Source organism: Pholcus phalangioides, unplaced genomic scaffold (assembly GCF_987345545.1).
Source record: "Pholcus phalangioides strain wild (caught in Gottingen) unplaced genomic scaffold, Ppha-v1.0 ptg000001l_1, whole genome shotgun sequence".
NCBI lineage: Eukaryota > Metazoa > Arthropoda > Arachnida > Araneae > Pholcidae > Pholcus > Pholcus phalangioides.
This window is the reverse complement of record NW_028301594.1, coordinates 7576616-7582684: the sequence shown is the minus strand read 5'-3', so window position 1 is coordinate 7582684 and position 6069 is coordinate 7576616.

The window sequence follows — 6069 nt, the reverse complement described above, 5'->3', positions numbered from 1 at the left end:
ATCCCCGCTTATGAAAACAATCCCTAAGGAATTTCTTGTGGGGCATGAAGCCTCGTTTTTCCCCCTTTCGAAATGACGTCACACGTCGTAAATGGGGAAATTCCCTTTTTAAGGAAGTTTTACAAACCCTCTGATGGTAACAAGAAAGTTGTTTGTCTTTTCGTGCAGGGAAATGGCTTAGCAGCCGATAGTCCTGGATAATAATTCAAGATTATAGCGACGCGCATATGGTGAAAATTTCTTTTGTTGAAGTTACATACGTGCGATATAACAAAACATGAATACTGATCAGCAAAAACATATTTAATCAATTTTAAAGATACTTATTATGATGAATTTACTTTCATCAAACGTTCCAGAAGAGGGGCCGACTTTTCCTTTTTGTACAAGTTGTGTTACGGACATAAACATCGGTCATGGAAAGACTGCCATCATCAGTCGTGAAGTGAAAAAAAAACATCAAGCAAGTGTCACAAAAAGTCACGTGTTCTTCAAAAATTGACGGTTTTTCCTTCATCTTCCGATGATTTTGGGGTCATTCGCGCAGGATGTTTGTTCACAATATTTATTTTTACATCGTTACAAGTTTTGACCTCCAATTTCACTTGTTTTTCGCGTAGGAATTTTATTCCCAAGGGGTTTAACTTCCATGTGTGTAAACTCCCTATTTTAATTTGACTTCAGTTTTTGAGTAGGGATTTTATGCCCTACGTTTTAACTTTTATGTTTGGAAAATCCCTATTTTATTTGAAAAAATCCCTATTGCATTTATTAGGGAGTGGTTTTAGCATAAAATACGGGTTTGCGTGAAAATCTCCCGAATTTTCATTTTCAAAAGTTGGCAGCTATGCCGTTATAACGAACTCCAAGAGACCGTAGAAATCACTTCGTTATAACGAAATTTCGTTATAAAGGAATTTCAGGTTGTTTAAAAATGTCCCTATGTAAACTTATCCGGAGGATTAGAAAGTGTTCGTTAAAACAAGAATTTCGCTATAATGGTATTCATTAAAACGGGATTTGACTGTGTTTGTATATATATATACCATTTCTAGTGTATTTTCAAAAGCCCCCCCCCCCTGAATGACGGGCCTGCAATCAGCTTCAAAGTCACATTCACTCTAGTTTTGCGTTTTTACATGCAAGTGATCCGGGAATGAAAATTTTAAATACATTTAATGAAGAATGCTGTTTTTAACATTTTACTTAAATGATTTCTAAAAATCTATTCAAATCATTACAAAATTTTAATATGATATTCTGCTATAAATTGCCAAGGTTATGAATTAAAATTTAAGGCTTATGACATATTTGTCCAATTGCAGTGTTTTATAGACGAAATGTTGAATGAAATTTCCAAAAATTTATAAGTACATCAATGGATTTGAATGTAACTTATGAGGACGCCATGCACTCCTTTAAATTTTAGTTCATAACCTACACCATTACTAGTTGAATGTACTGTGAAAAACCCAAAGCATTCCATTAGTAGAATTTTTCGCAATTGAGTTTGGAATATCACATGAATTTTGCTTAAAATTTGATATAAAAATGATTTTTTCATAGAAAATGACATGGGTAGACCAAAATTTATTGTTTTTAATTGTTTTGAGACATTTCCTATCACAAAAAATATTATTAAAGTTCATTCCGGTACCGATTTATAAAAAAGTGATAAGAAACGTAGTCGGATACCTTGAACAGGTTCTATCTGCATTCATTCTTCCGTAATAAAATGTTTTGAACATAGTAGTATTTAAAATGCAGATGAATGCTTTAAAAGTGCTATTAATCTGGAATGAAATGCAGTAAAACTTTGATTAACCGTCACCGCCCGGACCAGTTGTGACGGATATCCCAATAGACGGATAACAGAAATCTTTTGATGCATATGTACAGTGACGTGATTCATGGCTTGAACGAAAATAAAAATAAAATCCTTTAAAAATGAATAATACATACATGTTGTATTTAATTTTACACACACAAAACGATCAATACAAACTTCAATATTAAGGTCAGCCCAGACATTGGCGACATTGACAATCCATTAGCGTCCTTTATGCTGCATCTCTTCCAAAATTCTTTGACAGTCACAGCATCATCAGATAAGTGCAAGCCTTCAATAAAAGCTTTTCTGTAACGTCGCTTCGCATTTTCAATTATGCGCTGGTCCATAGGCTGTACAAGTGGAGTTGTATTCGCTGGGATAAAGAGGCATGTAATTTGGCCATCATATGATAATGGTGATCATCGTCGGGCATTGTCCATTAACAGCAGTGCTTTCTGTCGCAACTGCTTTTCGGCCATATGAGCTCTAACTTGAGGCACGAAAACTTTGCGGAACCATTCTGTTTGGTCCATCCAAGCACTTTTTTGGGCATAATAGTTCATAGGCAATGCGTTTATATTTAAATTTTTGAAATTTTTCATGTGGTTTTTGGATTTACCAATTACAAGCAGGGGTAATGTATGATTGTCGGTGGCATTTACATAGACAGACCATAGCGGTGATCCGATCTTTTTTTGACCTTAAAATCTGCGGCTGTTTCTTCCGTATTTTTTTTAGACGATGATGACGGATAACAAAAACTGACGGTTAAACAAAGTTTTACTGCAATATACAAATGATGAGTTTAAATTTATGTGAAATTTTAATTTCTCACTAATTTGTTTTCTTTCAAAAGCATACAATAAAACCATTCTTAACTGTTCTGACTGAATCAGATAGTTTAGAGAAAATTTTATTCAAATCAAGGAGATGGAAATCAATACGTAATTAACTATGTATACAGGGTAGGGTGCATGGCAAACAGGGAATGTGACATTTTACTGGTGAACCCAAAGCGCTTGCAAAGTGCTCTCTTCAAGCGCTTTGGGTGAACCTAGAGGCATACTTCCAATTAAAAAAAGTTTCCAAATAACGTGTGCTCAGATATTTCATTCATGTTGCAAGGGTTTGTATAGTTATTAAAATAAAATAAATAATTTTTTATAGGGACACCCTGTGTACTAAAACCTAATTAGAAAGTTACCCTGTCTCTCCTGGTGCCTACTAAAAAAAGTTCGTAAGTGTAATACAATCGAATCCCGTTTTAACGAATACCGTTATAGCGAAAATCTCGTTTTAACGAACACTTTTCTAATTTTCCAAATAAGTTTACATAGGAACAATGCTAGGTAATCTGGAATTCCTTTATAACGAAATTTCGTTTTAACGAAGTGATTTCTCCGGTCTCTTGGCGTTCGTTATAACGGGATTCGACTGTATTCACTGAGGTATTTGAATTTAAAAAAAAAGGAAAAAAGTTGGGAAAGAAGAGCTTTAAATACAGGTAAACCTTTTTAACTTCGTTTAATGCTGTTTTTTCCAAACTTTCCTTCATTTCTCGAATTTGAATATTTCAGTGAATATTGCACTTAGAAACATGGATTTTTTTTTTGTTTGCATCAGGAGAGACAGGGCAACAACTTTCTAACTAGGTTTTGGGGCAAAGGAGGACTGTATAAAAAGTTAATTTTTATATTTCAATAATTATACAACCCCTTGTAAGAGAAGTTTATTCCGTTAAAAGAAGTTTTGCAATACCATATTTCCATTTTTTAAATATTTTTGTATGATTTGTGTTCTTGGAATGACGTCATGGTATAGGCTTGTGATGGGTAAACTACGCCCCGCGGGGAAAATGTGGCGCGCGTAGAGGTTCCATCGTCGCTTCACTTTTGAGCATAAAAATTGCAATCATGAATCAATATCCGAATATGTCCGGCCCGACAAAATCCTTTCTTTTTTGTTTTTTGACCCGTTCCTAAAAAAGCTTGCTCATCACATGCGTAGACTGGGTTATAGCGACTTCGTTTGTAACGACACCTCGGGTATAACGTCATTATTTGGTGGTAATCGTGGATTCTCATGTAGCAGTGTTTTTCAATCTGTGGTCTGAAAGCCCGTGAGTATTTTGTAAGGAGTTCGCGAGGTCATTTTCATTCACCAACTATTGCATGAATGACAAATTGAGTGGTATGAAATTGTAATTTATTACTTCAATTTTTTATGATATGCAAATTATTAAAAAATAAATTTTGGATTTTTTGGGGGAGGGGTGGCTCGAAATTCAGCTTCGCTGTAGGAGGTCGACGGAGCGTTGACCTTCACCACAAGGGTCCGCGATATTAAAAGAGTTGAGAAACTATCATACAGAATAATGTTGATGACATTTGCGTGTAATAATGTCGATGAAAACAGAGACCTCTGATATAACGAAATTCTTTGTCGTTTTTATGGCAATTTCCCAAAACGTTCCTAGGAAATTATAGCTCATAACATTGAAGGAATGTTCGTCTGTGCTGTTTTTTTGGTAGCTAAAGATGAAAAAATATGAGGTGCCGTCATAACCGAGTTTGACTGCAGTCATTTTTGATCAAGATTCTCGGACTCGAGTTCTGATATTGAGAATCTGATTTTCGAACTCTTGATTATGCCAACATGGGAGAATAACTTAGAAAATCATTATATTTCTTTTAACATAGACTACAGAACTCGCATGTCTGAATAAAAATAATCCTTTATACTTTCTCTCATCATAACCATATGCCCAGTTCATTTTGCCAAGCCAAGTCATCATCATCATCTTGGCATTCTGAGTCGTCATCATTTTGGCATTTCAATTCAAGATCGTTGTCAGGTGGATTTCCGCCGCTCGACGTCAAACATGGAAATAAAGAGCAGCACTTATGGTCATTGGATTTTTCTCTCTGGAAAATGACGTCTTCGTCGTCGTCCGACTCCATCAGCCTCAGCCGCTCGAGAACTGCGGCGGAAATTAGACCAGCTGCTGAAAAGCAACAGATGAGTATAGGCACCAACCACCAGTTATTATACGCTGCTATGTCCAGTCTTGTTCCCTGACGAAGGTCAGTTTCGCTCGAAACTGTTCGAGATCGTTCCGTATCCAGTTTTTCTAGACTCTTAATGTCTCTTCGCCTGTTTCTAAAATAAGTTTGACGTTCTCGTACTTTCGGTATGTTAACGGGCTGTATGCCCGAACGACCTTCCTTGGTTTTCATCCGATAAAAGTCAGCTTTTTCGATCAGCTGCTCATCACCCTCTACCGGCACTGCCGCGATGGTCGTGCGGCTATTACCAGGCTCTATGACTTCTGTCTCCACTATGTTGATCATTTTGAAGCCATGATCAATCTGCGAAGGGTAGAATTTTTTTACAGATAATTCGAAATTGCCTTGTACCCGGTCGTTTTTCGCCCCTTGCTTCGGCTTGTCTAAGTAAACTTCAGTCGCGAGGTCTACGTGCAGTTCCTTGCCTTCACCGGATAGCTCTAGGAGTTTCTCCTCGTCAGGCTGGTCATAGAGGTCCGACGGCTCTCCAAGGATCGCGTTGGCATATTGCTGTTCCGTTTCTTTAGATAAAGTTTCAGGATTATGCCGAGATGTTTGTTTCAAGACCTTCAACAATAATTTTGGATTCTCTGTGTGCAAACCTATCGATTGCTTACCTTTATTCAAGAGATTGATCAGAGATTCGATAGGCTCGTGCTTTACCAGGGCGTGCGGCCTGGCCATTCTTAGTAATACTACCTGGTCTGAATGATGCCGGTATGGGATGCGACGCGGATGAATGACGTTGCAGCATATTTCTTTGTAGCCGGCTAATGAAAAGACAATCACAAGCAGTGAGCAGAACGTTTGCATTTCAAAAACATATATAAGAAATCCAAAGCGAGTCGATACTGTTATCTATGAATACTGAAGCCATGCACAGATTCGAGATTCAGGTCTGGTTAATCCAGTTCTGCTACAGTGTTTGTTGAAAGCAAGGAAAAATGAATGGATTACTCTCTGTTGAATGTGATTCAATGCTGTTAAAAAAGGACCTGTTGAGTTTCTGTGGCAAAACGCATTTGCATATAGACTTGCTGGCTTTACAAACGGAACTTCTTAAGCTAGGACTACACTCATGTCCAACATGGTCCAGTAGCCATTCGCAAATATTTGCTTTCAATGTTTGCCTCTCTTCCTGCTGCAATGAAGTACCAACAGCAAATGCTGGTT